The sequence below is a fragment of the Argiope bruennichi genome, chromosome 3, assembly GCF_947563725.1.
Source record: "Argiope bruennichi chromosome 3, qqArgBrue1.1, whole genome shotgun sequence".
Lineage (NCBI taxonomy): Eukaryota > Metazoa > Arthropoda > Arachnida > Araneae > Araneidae > Argiope > Argiope bruennichi.
In genome coordinates this window covers 82434228-82452352 of record NC_079153.1, presented here as the reverse complement: position 1 = coordinate 82452352, position 18125 = coordinate 82434228, and the positions used below count along the sequence as shown (strand labels likewise).

The window sequence follows — 18125 nt, the reverse complement described above, 5'->3', positions numbered from 1 at the left end:
ACTATCAAGGAAAGAAGCTTAAATGATTTAAATCTTTTCAATGAAACATTAAAGGACATAACACACGAAAAACAATAAAAGGACAAACAATTAATACAAACATTTAAGGAAAAGTACAATTCTCGGACTAAAACATCATGCTTAATCTAGTACTCCAGAGCACAGACTGAAGTTTTATCGAGCGGCCGCTAGGTGGCAAGCTGGAAAAGTTGTCCGGTTACAAAAGTATGTACAGGCAAAAACTCAATTCAAAAACGTATATAATTGGATTTGAAATGAAATAAATTGCGGAGTCCTCAAAAATATTACAAGAATTAAATTTAAAGGGGAAACTACAAATCCAAAATATAATGTATTAGCATTTGTAATGTGCGTGTGTGTCTATGAAAGAGCGCATGCGTGTTTGTTCGTCATTATATATGATTTTAAAAAATTCGCTATAGTGATATAATTGTTAAAATAAGTTTCATTTATAATTTAAAATTTATATATTATACCACGAGAAATCCAGCCATAAAATCTAATATATGCATTCACAATATTCATTGCATCAGTTTTAAAGTATATTTCTTTTTAGTAAGTACTGGAAAATGCAGAATTTAATGAGTGTCTTAAATGGCCAATGTTCATTTCACACATGCCTGTAACAATAACTCTTCCCTGATTAAAATGAAATTATGCATTCACTCTTGGAAACACAATAGATTGTCTGCCTAGTTTTATGGATCCGGTAACGCGAAATAGAAGATTTTCATTGCTCCATGGAAAATTGCCTCCAGCTGCAAATTATTCTCGTGTAATTTGAAACACATCGATTTAATGATGTTCTTCGAGCATGGTGTGCTTTTTCATTAGAAAGCACATTTTTCGCTATTTAGTGAAGTGCCAATTAAAATAACTATCGTTCTAGTTTCTTTAAAAAGTGTCTCATTTGTGCATTTTATTCAGATTATTTTTGTAAAATATGAAGTCATTATTTAGTTATTTCGAAATGTGAATTATTTCTAGAAATTATTAAAATACTTTAAAAATGTTATTTTTTTAAATTCGGTTAATTATAAAAATAAACTCATTTTTTTAGGTAATTTATTCTTTTATTATCAAAATTTATCTGAATGTTTCGTTAAAGCTTCATTCAAGTACTTTTTTACTGTCAAATAAGAAATAATTATTTCCAGAAGTAAAGAATAAAGCAATTTTTAGAATAAATTTAAATTTTGTTGCATTAGTTAAATTCGGTTTATTCTTATTTTCACTCTCTTTTATAATAGAGGTTTTGAAAAAAATAAGTTCTCTACTTTCTTTAAAATATATCTCATTTTCGCACTTTATTCAGATTATTTTTGTAAAATGTGATCATTATTTAGTTATTTCGGATTATAAACTATTTCAAAAAATTATTAAAATACTTTAAAAATAATTTTTTTAATTTCGGTTGATTATAAAATTAGAGCCATTTTTAAAGTAATTTATTCTTTTTATTATCAAAATTTATTTGAATGTTTCATCAAAATTTCATTCCAGTATTTACTTCCCGAAGTAAGTTAATTTTGAGAATAAATTTATATTTTGTTTATTAGTTAAATTCGGTTTATTCTTATTTTCACTCTTTTATAACAGGAGGCCGCAGTGGCCTGGTGGTAAGGTTTCAGCTTTGGAACCAGATGGTTTCAGGTTCGAGACCCGATTCCACTGAAGAACCGTTTATCCGGGCCAAACGTCCTCCCGCTGGTGTGATGTGGTGTGGGGAGGGGGCTGCCTGCTCAGGTGTCGTCCGAGGTCCAAAATTGCGAGGTCCATGCCAAAATAGTCCTAGTGTTACTTTAGAACAGGGCGATGATATAATTAATACTAAACAAAAAAAACTCTTTTATAACAGAGGTTTTGAAAAATAAAGTTCACTAGTTTCTTTAAAATGTGTCTCATTTGTGCATTTCATTCAGATTATTTTCAGAAAATGTGAAGTCATTGTTAAGTTATTTCGAAATGTGAACTATTTCTAGAAATTATTAAAATACTTAAAAAATAAGAATTTTTTAAGTTCGGTTAATTATAAAAACAGAGTCAAATAATTTATTCTTTTATTATCAAAGTTTATCGGAATGTTTCATCAAAACTTCATTCAAGTATTTGTTCCCCGATGTAAAGTAATTTTGAGTATGAATTTATATTTTGCTGCATTAGTTACATCCGGCTTATTCTTATTTTCACTGTTTTATATAACGGAGATTTCGAAAAAGAGAGATTTCATCCAAAAAAATTGAAGAGCACAAAAAAAAATTGAAGAGAAATAAAAAATTGCACAATGCTTTTATTTTAGATGAACAATCTCTCCTGTCATAAGCACCATCTTGTTTCTTATTACAAAAGAACAGCATGCTATAGGTTCACATAAAACTCCGCAGAAATGAAGTCTCTATTTCTTGTCGGAGACAGAAAAAAAATCTCCAAAACTTCCTAGCATCTTTATTATCCTCATTTCTGTATTATTAGAATTTGCAAGATTTATTTTCACAATTACTTTTTTTTGCGTGTAGTTTTGATTATACATATATATAATCTGAATATAATATTGTATTCCTTCTTTTTATTAGAAAAAAAAGAATATTAGGTTGTTCCAGTAGTACCTAAGATGTTAAAAAAAAAAACAACAAATCATTATATGAGCAATAAACGTGTCAAAAGAATGTTTTATTACCACTATTAAATCAAAAAAAAAAAAGGTTAAAACCCTCCTTTAAAAATTTTATCTCAGAATTTCATAGTAGCTATTAACATATTTATGCTAACATTATTTAACTTATATTCATATGTAGTAAATTCTTATTTGTGTGAGCAGTGAAATATATTTGGCGTAAAACATGGGAAAAATTATTAAATTTTAAATTTTTTGATGTATTATTATTTGGTGTTCCCAATAGAGAACAAAACAATATAAATTATTATTGAAATATTCTCGCCTGTAAAAATAAAATTTAAACCAGAGAAAAGTACAAAAATCACCTAGAAATATTTTCCATGCAAAATTTCCGTAAGCATCCATAATTGCTTAATTTTTTGAAACATTACGAAATAGAACACGAGAACTTGATCAGTTCCACTTCAAAGCAAGATTATGAAGTAATTTAATGTAAACCATTGTGCTCCATCGTGGATACCTGCTCATACATAAATCACCCGGTCTCAGTCAATCCGATTGGGCGTAAGGCCGAAATTAAACAGAGGAAAGCATCATAAAGATTGGACTGCAACAAATAGCAATAGGGTTGCTGTGATTTGCACAAAATTTATACTAGTAGGTATGTATAAACTAGTCATTACTATCAAAGATGCCGCCGTTAACCAGTCTATAACCATATTAATCTACCAGAAGGTAGGTTAAATCTGTCGGGGCCAAATGTTCACCCGCTGATGTGGTGTGGAAACTTGGAGAGGGGTTTGCCAGCTTAGGTGTCGTCATCATCATCTGACCGCAGTTCAAAATTACACGATTCGTCTCAAAATAGCCCTAGTGTTGCTTTAAAAGGGGGCGTTAATACAAGTAAATTAATAGCGCTACAAAATTACTTGCTTAATAGACAATTGAGAAAAGAATAAAGATTTTTTTTTTGAGAAACAAAAAAAAAAGTTGTTGCAACTTAAAGTTGATTAGCACCTTACAGTTTTCTGAATCGGTTTTTATAAAAAGAGAATTTTGCAATGCATTTTCCTCCCTTACATGCGCCCCAATCATATATATGGATAAATTTTTACATGTATAAAGAATATGTAAAGTTATGTAAAAAGTTTTTCTTCTATCCCATATATTTATTTAATTCAAAAATAACATAATATTCGAAATAATATAATTGGTCCAAACGATATGTATTTTATTTAATAGATACATAATTATATGTTAGTATACGAAGATTGATTTTTTTTACTCATATATATATTTTCATGGCATTTCAAAATTGATAACAAATATGTATAAATACCAATACATTCATAGAAATTACATAATTTTGTTTAAAAAAATAAATATTTTGATAAATGAAGTAAAATCTAAGTGAAGCATATTTGAAAGTTCAAATATATTTCAATACGTTCTAGACGGTTTTATCCGTATCATTTTTTTTATATAGAAATCGGTATTTTAATTTTCAATAATCAACAAAAAATGTTCATATTTTATGAGAATTCATAAATTAATTGCAAAGAAGAATATCTCTCTATATATATTCTTAAAATTTAATGCAACCTCAACCGCAGAAGATTCTGCATCTCTCCATATATTGTTATCTTTATTTAATTAAATTTAAGGTAGCTTTGATTGCCGAGACTTTTGACAAAAATTTTGACATCTGTGCAGGGTGATCTGGTTACGGTCATTTTAAACCTTTGAAATAAAAAAGGTTTTTCGTAAATTCAGGGAAAAGCGAATGTGCTAACTTTATTGAGACAGGTTACAGCGGCCCTAATGGCGAAATAAGAAAGTTACCAAAGTAACTCAAAAAATAAAGGAGATAGGCAAAAGCTCGAATTAGAAAATTATTGGTTATACCGTAATAAAAGCACAGGAAATATTTTCATGTAGTTAGTTACCTGTAAAATTTACCTGAGATATATGCAAATAAAAATCTGAATTATCCGTGACTAGAGAAAGAACTTATCAAAAAATTGAATTTTTCAGTATTCCGATTGGGTTTTTCAGATTTTTTAAAATTAATTTTGTTTTCTTTATGGTTGCTTAGATTTTATTTCACCGTTGATTAACTATGAGAAATTGTGTGAATACATTTTTCAATGTAGTGTGAACCCGTTTTCTAAGTCGCGGAAAGTTCTTAATTTCGATCGCAAATATCTTCGCAAGTTTTATAGATAATTCCAGAAAACATTTTCCTGTATTTTTGCCCTTATTATAGTATAGCGTACGTTTCTCTAACTGGATATTCTGACTGATCTTCTTTATTTTTTTGTAACTTCTTTATTTCGCGTTAGTGGCATTGTAACTTAACATTGTAACTTCTTTATGTCGCTTTAGTGGCATTGTGTACGAGACGCAATTTTGAATATTTGAAAGACTTAAATGGATTTTACTAATCAGCCCTTATATTAAATAAAATTAGTTTTTAAATTAATGTTGTTTAATAATTATTAATTTTAATTAATGTTGAAAATTATAAATAAAAATAATATCTAGTACAATAATAAATACAATATCTAGTACAATAATAAATACAATATCTAGCTATTCAAATGCCTTTAAGAATATTTTGTTAAAATAAATATCTGTAATGGTCGCAATCATACAAAAAGAAGCTAACTCCAAAGTATTTCGAAATAATAATTTATCTCTATGCATGACAGAAAGAATTTTGATATCAGATTCCAAAAATAAATAATAATCTTTTACTTTCAGATTCTTCAAGAATGATGAAAATTCTCAGACAGCTTTGAAATCTTTAACACAGTGGCTGATTTCCAATCAGATATCTACCTTAATGGAATTTAAGTACAAGAAATAGTCATTTATTTTTCTACTTGGGATTTTTTTGAATAATTAGAGAAGAAATTGAAGGTAAAGTAAATGAAATTTTTTTATATCATTAAAATACCAAAAAGTTATTTCGTTTCCAAAAAGCATGCAACTTTATTTGAATATTAATCATTTTGACTTGCCTCAGTTATGCATAATACTATTATCCAACAAGCTTGCTTTATTAATGCTTATGGTGCGAAAGTAATTATATTGCAGAAACTTTTTCTTAGTAATCCTTCATAAGTTCTTGAAGTGTAAACTCTTATTTTTTTACTCTTGAATTAATTTGTTTTAGAAATTTTAAGCTTTCAGAGGCAGAGAGGTAAATGTTTCTTACATGATAATCCCATATCTTTAGAAACGACAAAATAAAATTAATTCCAGTTTTAAAATATAGCAAGAAAACTGAAAAGGAAAGTTGGCCTACAAAGTCAATTCTTTTTACTAACAATGAATCCTCTGTTATAATAATTCTGTTCTGAATATTTATTATTTATATTAAGTGCAAAATATATGGCAGTTGTGATGAAGATATTTACAATAACTCTCAGCTTTTTTTTTCTTTTAAAATATTAGAAGGAAAATTTTTAAAATAGTTTTCTTTTATAGAAACATTTCTCTTTTTTTCCATTAATCATTCTTACTTGTAAAGAAAGACATATTTATCTTTTGTATATACATTTTAATTATTTTTCTCTAGCAATAACTCTCAAATTACGAATCGGGCCTTCTTTTGGCTTGAAAAATAACAGAAATGTGAAAAAATAAAATTATACTCAGTATAAAAAAGGTTTCTTTATGATAATATTATCTATACTTATAATATAGCTCATCTCAATGTGTGTGTGTGTGTGTTGGCGCTCTACAGGCCAGACCATTTGACTTACAGCTACCAAATTTGGTACATGTATACCTTGGAGGTTGGAAATGTGCACCTGGGGTCCATTTTTTGAATTTTTAATTAGAATTTATTTATTAATTAAAAACTAACTTTCTCGCCAAAAAAAATCTTCATTTCTCCACAGGCAAAGGAGTGAGGCTTCAGTTTTTTTCCCACGCTAATGAGGCTAGGCTTAAGATTTTTCGGCTGATTATTTCAAACGATTCTGTTTATTTTTTTAATGTTTGACGCATTTAAAATTAAACATTGTTAATGAATCGATCTTTCAGATTTATTCTTAAGTACTTTTGAATTAAAATAAAACAGAATAAAGGAAATTAGAAATGTCTAATCTGCATAGCGTTACCTCAACTGGCGTAGAAAAATTTACGCATTTGTGCTACCATAACTGGCGTTGCAAATTCACGCAAGCGCATTGTGTTTGCACAATGTTTGGTTGCAAAACAGTAAATAAATTTTAATAGAAAGCAATACAGCAGGGATTCATTGTTTGTTCTGTTAGATTGTTTGCATTTGTAACTTTGTTGCGTATTAAGACAGTTATGCTGCTGTTTCCAACAATGACAGTTGGTGACTATTGATATATTTTGAGTTTATTAACAAATGAAATATGGCGAATAGTTATTACCATCTTAACAATTGAAAGCCATCAATAATGCTTTGGAAGTTCATTAGGGGGGGGATAGGAATTAATATCTAAATGAATTATGTAGAAATAAATATAAAAATTTATTTAAAAGTGATTAGTCATTAGAAATTCTAAGGACAGTTAAAATTGCGCCATTTTATTTGAAATTGCACGGAAAATATAAAAATAATATTTTTATTTCGCTTCGTAAGCGGAAAAATAATTGCATCTTCTTGCATTATATCTGGCATAGGAGACATGGAACAAAGAGGGTTAAGGTTATGAAAAGAAGTGGGGAGCAAGAAAATGGGGAAATGAGTGTTAAATTATTTAATTACATATTTTATAAATTTTAACACAGTAATTTATTTCATTTATAATCAGTCTTTTAAAGGGAAAAGAGTTTAATACAACTGAATAAAAAAGCATATTATAGTGAAAATATAATTTTTTTCCATTTTGATTTACATAGGGAAATAAGTATCTGGTATTTAGTATGTTTAAGTAAGAATACAGCAGTACGTTGAATTAATGTCTTTCTTCCAAATAAAAATGTTCGCTATAGTTCGTTAGCGAATGTTAATATTTTTAGACGTTACAGCATTATCAACTTTTTTAAATAAAGACTTTCAGAAATGTTCTTACATAAATTCATAATATAAAAATCAATTGAATTGTTTATAAAATTATTATGTACATAATAGTGACCAGAATCTCATCTTCCGAAACCGGCCATAAGTTTATAAATACTTACTACTTCTGATTTTCAATTTCCGTTCTTATCGTTTTGAAGTAAAATTTTTCCACCGCCTAAATAGATGACTGCTCTAAGTTGTGATATAAATTAAGACGTCAAAGTATACAGTAGGTTTACAATGTTATTTCTGTTAATTTCAAGAATATAATTTTTTTTCAATTTACGATTTAACGAGCATTTGCGCAATTCTCACGTTTTCGAAATATTTTTGTACTTGAGCGACGAACACATGCTTTAATTATGGACGCTTTCATCTTATATATAAAAAAATAAATTTTTGTTTGTTCGTATTTTTCTCGCTGCCGTACCGCTCATCAGATTGCGATAAACTTTGTTAACTTATTACTTGCACTTGCGCGAAGGTAATAGGAATAGTACAATTATTGGCATGTATTTTGAACACAATAAAATATACACATAAATCTCTTCTATGATTCAACAATATTTTAAAACTGATAATTGAAATCGACAAAAGATAAACAGTAAATGGCAAACGGCACATGCCATTCGAGTTAATCGGACATACATCAAACAACATAAAATTGTTATTATCGATGCCAATCAATATGAGTGAAATGAAATCTAAACTATTTAGTGTAAGGATAATTTTTTTTTTCTTTTCGTTAATGAATAGTCATCTACACATTATTATCATTTATCATTTAACGTGCACAATATTTTAGCTGCGGTGAACCACACGTATTATTCAGAGTTTATCTCATATATACAAAATAGAATAATTATTATCGATGCCGATCAAGGTAAATTATGTATAAAGAAAAGTGCAAACAGTAAATGTTCTATTTATTCAGTGAATGGACAAACGATATTTCGGTTATACAAGCGTATATCGTGTTAATTGCTTCGTCAAAAAATACGCCTCCCAAACGTTCGTCAGTTAGTAGATCTACACTGAAGCACACAGAAATAAACAAATTTGAGATTCTGAAACAAACGAGGAAAGATGAGTGAGCAATGAAGCAGATCGTTTACGAATTGCAAATTCACGTGTTTCAAAATCTTATTATCAACATCGAAGGCAATGTTAAAGTGCTACCCGATTGCGCACATCAGAATCAGAAGACCAACATGCGGCAAAAATAGAGGCAACAATTCTTAACGGAAAGTCGAATGGAGAAGATATGCTCATTCCACGCATTCCCATTATTCCCACCGACATATTTTTGATTTCAAAGGACTGCAGTTAACCCATTCGACTAGCATTCTCGATGACCATCAACAAGGCACGATCACTTCAAGTGTGCGGATTGAACCTAAAAAATCCATGATTTTCAAATGACCAGTTGTATGTCGGATGTTCACAAGACGAACAGTCAAGAAATTTATTTATTTTTACTGAAGACGAAAAACAAAAACTATTGTCTACCCTAAATCACTTGAATAAAAAATAATAACAAATTCAAATAACAGAATAAATATTGTTTGTACTCCTCCCTTATATATCATTCAATTTCAATGAATATATTCACTATCGACAATAATATAAATATCATTGTTTCTATCATTCCTAATTAAACAAGATAGCTATTTCAAATTTCCAACATTATTTCTTCTGCGGCAGCAACTTGCCAGGTACCAGCTAGTAAATAAATAAAAGTATAAATATTAAATAATTCATTGGAATTATATTGGAAAAAATATAACGTCTAGAATTATGTAAGTGGATTTTACCTATAGTGTTATTTCAAAACGTTTTAACTAGTTTCAAAACTTTGATAAAGCTGCCAATATACAATACTTATAACTTTCTTCTGTAAATCTCGATATGAAGGATCGTTAATATAGTTTTATATTTTTTTTCCTCAGGATATCTTGTTGATGTACACATTTCGTTACTAAAACGTTTGTTTCATAGATTTGTGCGCGTTTTGAAATATTACATTCATGTTCTTATTGATGCAATTACGATGGTGGTAGAATGTCATATCATGTCTGAGTTATTAATGCATAGATTATTTTTATTAAAACAGTTTATTTTATTATTAATTTATATATTTTTATTATTATTTATATTTATTATTTGTTTTTAATTTATTATTTATATTTTTGTAACTGCCAGTGCTTTGAGAAGAAAATAATTAACTTCAGTAATTAGAAATTATATTCACTGAGATTTAAATACGTTGAGAGTTATCGTTCGTATTTATTTCTTAACACTAGTTTGGAACTCTAGTTTTATTCTTTAATGCATAATTTCATGTTAAGAGGATATAGCTATTCCAGCATAATGATGATAACTAAAAATTCAATTGAACTAATTTTAAAAGTTGAATCAGAACTGTTGATAAGATTAGAAACATTTGAATTCCGAATTTTATTAATTGATTTATCTGGTTACACATACTAAGTTGTAAAAATGGTGCTTAGTTTCATATTACTATTAAATGACAATGTCTAAAATCAATAGAAAAATATCTACTCTTATTTGTTATTTTTCTTTCTTATAATGTTGTTAATGGAAAGATTGAGGGTTTTTCAGTTTTCTCTTTTTTTTTTTTTTTTTTTTTTTACTGGCCTGGAGTTTTATTTATTAAGTAGTTATGATTTTTTCTAATAAAGGCAGTTATTGTAAAATCAGGGTTGTAACTTTCAGAGTTCAAACTAACAAAAAGATGGAGAGAATAACATAGATAAAAATCGAGCAATTTAATTTCTGGGACCTGAAAAAAATATGTTATTATTACAGTTAACCTTATCAAAATGTGACTATCTGATAGCATGAATCCATGTAATATGATATAAAAATAGAGCTTTTGCAACCTCAATGAAGCTCTATTTTTTACATATTACAAATATTATTGTAACCACATATTAACATAAATTACATTATATTACAAAGATTATTTTAATATCATATTAACATAAATTACATTATATTACAAAGATTATTTTAATATCATATTAACATTAATTACACCATATTACAAAGATTATTTTAATATCATATTAACATTAATTACACCATATTGCATAGATTATTTTAACATCATGTTAACATCATATTACAAAATAATTTTAACATCATGTTAACATCATATTACAAAGATTATTTTAACATCATGTTAACATCATATTACAAAGATTATTGTAACATCATATTTATATCAATTACATCATATTACCCTGTTAACCTTTTAAAGGGCCATTTTTTCTAGTCCTATTATGTTAAAATATTTTAGGCTTGAAATTAGAATAAGAAAAGGGATTCATTTAGCTTATTAGATAAATTTAATTTGATTGATTAATTAATTTGGTTAATTAATAATTATCAAATCAAGATACATCATTTTGTGTAAAATAAAGAACTAAAGCATCTAAGTTTCTGTCTTTCTAAAAAAATTTCTCAGAACTTATGCCAACCTACATAAATTCATACAAAGATTGATAAATTTAGTGGGAAGTATACTTCCCACGGCGCTAGAAAGGGTTAAAGTAGAACTAAATGAATGCAAATGAAATGCAACATTTAAAAGAAAGTAAGTTACCATAAATTCGTTGGATAAGTTGATGAACAAAAATTATTAAAAAACAAGAGGATACGAAAATTTAAAAAAAAAACCATAGTCGTAAAATAAAATATATTCATACTTTATAAAATGCTGCAATTCATATTTCTTCATAACCGAAACTCATGGATACTATATCATATAAGTTCTAATTCGAAGCAATATGTTCATTAATAGGACAAGGATTCAAGCAAAACATTTTGAACTTAGAAAGAGCGAGAACTAATCTCTGACTCTCCTTGTTTAAAGAGGAGTGAAAAATAGAGTCGTAAATTGGTTTATAGTCGGATTGGGGGGTGGGGAAGATGAACCACTGATACATTTATCATGCCACTTAAAAGAGCGTTACTTTATTTCAATCCCATTTGGATTTTATGGCGTCGTCTTTATCATCTGCCCAACACCCCCGCGAAGACACCCTGCCAATAAAACCCATAGGAATCTCACACATTTACCTTGCCATTTCCGAAGAGCTACTAACTGTCCATCCATTTGGTTGAAAGAAACCTTCCCCAAAAGAATGAGTCACGCTAAAAAAAAAAGAAAGAAAAATTAACAGTTCTTCCTGTCGTATCTGCCATAGATAAAGACAGAGAGTTATCTAACTAAATGTGAAATGTAGCATTTCAACAAATGCTTGTGTTATTTAGAATGAGATTAACTTGTTATTTTCTGACAGAAGGAATTCTAAAATCGATGAGGCTGATTGTTATCATTTCCAAAGTTTCAAATTAATTAATGTTAATAAATAGAGAGGTTATCAGTTTTGAAGAGAAACTGTATAAAGAAAATGTTTCAATTTTAAAAAAAAAGAATCGGCTATTATTCAAAAAAAAGGAAATTGTCACAGATAAAGACATCAAGTTTTTGAGATAAATATGGCATGTGACATTTTTATAAATGGTTTCGCTATATTGTAAATAACACAGGAGCAAAATAATCTTTGGCAAAGGAAATTTTTTAAATGGATGCCGTTGATTGTAATCGTTTCCAAAGTTTCAAATGAATAAGTATTAATAAATAGGAAAATTATCAAACTTGAATTAAAACTATATAAAAAAATCATTCGATCTTGAAAAAAAAAAGAATTGATTCATTAGATGAAAAATAAAAGAACACAGTTAAAAGTAACAAGTTTCCAAGATAACTACTATATATAACATTTCTGCAAATGTTTACGGCATTTATAATGAGTTGCGCATATCCTGAGTGAGTTAACATCTCCAAAGTTTCGAATTAATTGATGTTAATAAATAATTGGATTGCTTAAATTGAGTTAAAATCGGACGAAGTAAATAACATATATCAACAAAAAAAGAACTGCTTTTCTTTCGAAGAAAAAATCACTGATGGTTTAGAATATTTGTCTTGTTAAAGCCTACTGTTGGTTTAGAATATTTGTCTTGTTGATGTCTGCTGTTGGTTTAGAATATTTGTCTTGTTGATGTCTACTGTTGGTTTAGAATATTTCTCTTGTTGATGTCTGCTGTTGGTTTAGAATATTTGTCTTGTTGATGTCTACTGTCGGTTTAAAATATTTGTCTTGTTGATGTCTACTGTCGGTTTAAAATATTTGTCTTGTTGATGTCTACTGTCGGTTTAAAATATTTGTCTTGTTAATGTCTACTGTTCATTTAGAATATTTGTCTTGTTGATATCTTCTGATGGTTTAGAATATTTGCCTTGTTGATGTTTACAGATGGTTTAGAATATTGTCTTTCAGTACAATACTTCCATCTCTTGACCTAATTTATATCCTGTCCGATATAATATATCTACTGGACTTTCTAAAAAGCTTAAGTTTTAAATAATTGTAATTTTCTGACATTTTGTGATATATAAAAATGAAGCTTATTTATATCTTATAACTTTAAACGAGCAATTCTTGAATATATATAAATTTAATTATTTCGTATATCTCTAACGATTTGAATCAAATTATATACAGTAGACTCCCGATTATCCGATCCTGCCGCACAAAGTTTTTTTTTTTTTTCAAAAAGGTGCAGTTTTACAGTTATGCTTTTGTAATTAGATAATACATTACAGTATTAAAACAGTACATATGTATTCATTTTTCTGTGCATCCTTGACGCCTCTCGTAAATACAAAGCACTTTTCTGTTTTCCTTAATAAAATACATTTTAGGTTAGTTTTGAGTGATATACTAAAATAGTAAGCGTTAGTTAAACATTTCCTGCTGTTTATTTTACGTTTTATTGTACATAAAACGATTTTTCAAAGTTGTAATGACTGTTTCCTTTTTTGCTATACCCGTTTTTAGCTTTTTTCGGATTATCCGCGATTTTTGTTATCCGCGGCGGCCGCGCCACCCAATTCCGCGGATAATCGGGAGTGTACTGTATTTAGATAAGGTTTTGCTTTTTAAGTTTATCTATATAGGTGTCTTTCCCGAAAAATTGTTATTTTTTATCTTTTATTGAAAACTCGGTTTTACAATAAAAAAAAAAGAAAAATACGTTTTTTATAGCTAACTATTAGAATAAGTATATTCAACTTCCCCTTCGAACTGTGGGTCAGAATGTGTTACGGGTCCTTGGTTCGAGTCGTCCTTTTTGCTTTATTTTTTACTTATGTGCTTATATTTAATATTTTTGCTTTTTAAGATTATCTATAAATCATATATTATAACTATACTATAATCTTATATATATCTATAATAAGATTATCTATTATCTTACTGTCCTGGAAAAGAAACGCGATTTTACGCATAAAAAGATAATTTTTGTATAACTAACTATTAGAGCCTTTTCCTATTTGGCCTCATGTTGACAATGTTATGTAGCGCCATCTCGGACCCGATTTCTCCATGATAAAATTGAATATAAGTTCAAAAATATAAATAATAGATACATTGTAAGATTATTCTGATACAGCAGATTGTTTCAAATAACATGTTAAAATAAGTGCATTCACTATTTTTATTTAAATCACCAGTTTTTATGTACGCTAAGATTGAAAATTTTTTTATATGTAATCAGTATGGGATTCATATCTAAATATTTTCTATTAATAATAATATTTTAATATTATTTTTTTAAATAATACAATTTTACGAAAAAAAACTGCCAAACGAAGCTTGGTTTTCCAGATATTTAAGTAACAAAATAAAGTGAAATATGAATGTGTACTGCCAAAATAAAACCAATGACATTGAACTACTTAAAAAAAGGACAAAAATACGGAAGGAAAACATTGATCTGAATTTGAAAGCCAGAGAACAGAAAAAATAAACCCATTCTACTCCTCATGAATTACAAGAATATTTAATAAAGAAAATTCCCAGTCTAAATAGAGAAGATACCGTTTTTTATTCTTGAAAATATAGGGTGTTCATTAATTATTGTCGGGGTTTCCGTACCTCATAACTTTCAAATAAAAAATATTACACAAAAACCGATTACGTATTCGTAAATTACAACTCAAAGAATTTTACGTGGCAACAATGCGATCTTAGCGCATTTGCGGTCTGGGTAATTATGACGTCATAAATAAAAATGGCGACCGTGCAAGAAAAAGCAATGTGTGTATTGTGGTTTTTCGAAACTAAATCAGTCATAACTACTCCACGTCGCTTCAGGACCACGTACAAGAAAGATCCTCCTTCGGATAATTCTTTCAGACGCTGGTTAACACAATTTCAGGAAACTGGTAGCGTTCTACACCGAAAGGGAGCGGGAAGACCGAGCACATACGACGATATGGAACGTTCTCCATAACCGCCTTCAACTGAATGCCTACAAAGTGCAAATTGTGCAAGCTTTACATTTTAATATCATTAATAAAATTCTTTGAGTTGTAATTTACGAATATGTAATCGGTTTTTGCGTAATATTTTTTATTCGAAAGTTATGAGGTACGGAAACCCCGACAATAATTAATGAACACCCTATATATTTAATCCGTTATAATCTGTTTAAGTAATCTTATTAGTAAGAATATGCAATACTAAATTTATTAGTTTCAAATCACTTAATGGAAGAGACAATAGAACCTCCGATTTTACAAGCTTCCAAAGGGGAATAGATTCAACTGCAAGAAAAAAAAAATAACTACTTTTTCTAAAAAAAGTTTTTAGTCGAGATATGGCGAGTCATGCACCGGTGAGCAATTTAGATAACAAACTTTTAGAATAAACAATGTTAAATGTTGCGTAGCTTGCCTTTATTATATCATGCATTGGAGGAGAGATTTCATTTTCTTGTGAAGCCTAACTATGGGTAAACAGAGATAGCAGTGTAGTGTTTATTGTAAAAATAGAGGTGTAAGCGATGAAAGATTGCAAATAACATAAATAATTCGCAAGTCTAGTCAAACATTCCATTTTCAAATAATAAGATAGTTTGTAATAATACTGCTTGTAGGCATCCGTCAAAAATTTAAAATATTGTATGCTTGTTCTGTATTTGTTTTAAATTGTTGTGATTAAATGTCTACTTCCAATGGAATCTTTAAACACGTCCATTTCATATTCATATCTTTTTAAATAAACAATTTTCATAATACAAGGCGGTTCTAACTAAAGTTCCACTTTGAAATGGTCTTAAAAGGAAAACTACTTGAACTAAATATTATAAACTTGGTAATATTTTAAAGAAGGTCATGGGAATTTCTTCTCTACAAAAAAAAAACCCTCACCATCAGGTGTAAAATAACGATGCAATAATATTTTTAAGTAAAATAGGAAATTAAGACAGATTTAAATGTGCTTAGTTGTTTCTGAAACGTGTTACAAAGCATGTTGAATGTGGCTTCCACCATTTTCTGACAGCAAGTTATATCGCATTCTCAACAATAGCGCTTAGCATATCAGGAGGAATGTTACGCACGTGTCGGTATATCGCATTTTTCAGTTCCGCTCAATTGTTTAAATTTTCACTGTTCAAATAATACCCATTGAACATGCTTTGTAACACGTTTCAGAAACGATTAAACACATTTTAAACCGGTGTCTTCATGTCCTAATTTGCCTAACATTTTTGATACAGCATCATTTCACCCTAATAGTAAGTTTTTGATTTTTTTTTTTTTTTATCAGAAAAGAAATTTCCATGACTTTCTTTAAATTATTACCAAGTTTGATAATATTTCGTCCAGTAGTTTTCCTTTTATGACCATTTCAAAATGGAAGTTTAATTATAACCACCTTGCACTTTTATGATTAAATTTTTTGTGTGTTTAGTTTGATCACATCGGAAAGTCAATCCTGTATGCGTTTTTGAACTTCTAACTGGATTCAAAATTTATCAATAAACAACAATTTTATGTCAAAATCAGAAACAACTGTTACAAACTATGAGTTTTAGATACTCAGTATCAATTTTTATACTCAATTGAAACCTTTTGGTAATCTCCTCGACCACATTTATTTTTAATCAGAAAAATCTCTATCACTATGAAACAAAGTGTTAGATCGATAAAACCTAGTTCACCATCCTACCTCGGGGACTGTATGGATATACATGATGTTTTTATTAACTATATATATTTTCCACTCAGCCATTACTGTCGTTTATCCCATGTAATATTTACATGTAATTGAACTTTTAATATGCTAAATATACTAGCTAAATCATTCATTTCCTCTTCTCAGCCTCCTGCCAATCACTTGTATCCTCGGTATCAGTTTTTGCACTCGTGAACAAAAGTCACCAACATATCAGCATCAACATCTTTATTTCAGAGGTAATACCAAGCTGGAATCATATTCATAAATATCAGTGACCAACCTCAGCCAAACTGAGAGAACACATACCTACCCATGTCTATTCCGTTGGAAAAAGAACCCTTTACTAGTTGTATGGGCACTAAAAGGTCAGGCACAGTCGAATATATGCATCAACCTGTCTGAATGCTCTTTAATCTAAAATTTGGTGTCAGAAACCATATATTAATTTTCATTTATTAACTCTTTCTGCTTCTGAGTTACTAAAGAAAAACTGAAACAGAAAGACAGACAAACATTCCATAGATGGAGTTTTCGAATCCTGGCAGTTCTGGAGCTTGGTGGTTCGTCAAAATCTCCAGCTCAAGTTCTTGATTGATTGCAATATTTTTCTCTTAATAGCGACACCATTGAAACTAGCGAAAGACGTCTTCCCAAAACATTCTGCATATTTTCTGATAAAAAAAAAAAATTCTTTCTTAGACTGTATGAAAATGCTGACCTTGTACAAGATCTTTTTTACCCAAGGTCTTCTTGCTCAGATTTTTATATTAGGATACCCACTTATGTGAGTTGTATGCTTCGTAATATAATAAAGACTTTAGTAATATAATCTTACAGGCATCTGTGCATTAACTGTATCCATTCGCAAACAATAATTATGGAAGAAAAACAATTAGAAAACGATTTTTGGAGATTAATCGCTGATATACAGTATATACACAAGTACCAGAAAATCGGACATGTACTTTGAACATTTTTTCACCGTTCCTATTGAAATCAAATTTTGAGACAGAGTAACAATTGTTTTCACAAGATCTTATAATAAATTTCATTTATTTAAGTTATTGTGTTTTGTACTTTTTCGTATATGCAGTACTGAGAAAGTATAGTAATCATCAAAAAAAATTCCAACTCATTTTGACGAATCGATACGTTTTAGATCTGCCTGAGTCGAAAAAAACACATTTTTAGAAAATTTCGGTCAGTCTGTCGCACAGATAACTTAAAAAGGTTTTGAGCTATATGGTTGAAATTTGGCATATGGTTATTATACCAAATTTGTATATTTCTATCAAATTTTGAGCAAAATCCGTTCAGAGGG

The 18125-nt window shown here is 28.8% G+C and overlaps 1 protein-coding gene across 1 annotated transcript in view; it reads left to right on the top strand.

Moving 5' to 3' along the window:
- LOC129963502 (L-sorbose 1-dehydrogenase-like) overlaps positions 1–18125 on the top strand; it is a 199741-nt gene that overhangs the window by 78180 nt on the left and 103436 nt on the right. Inside the window, exon 2 of the mRNA XM_056077927.1 lies at positions 5402–5560. The gene's annotated coding sequence lies outside the window, so the exon portion shown is untranslated. The remainder of the gene's footprint in view (positions 1–5401; positions 5561–18125) is intronic.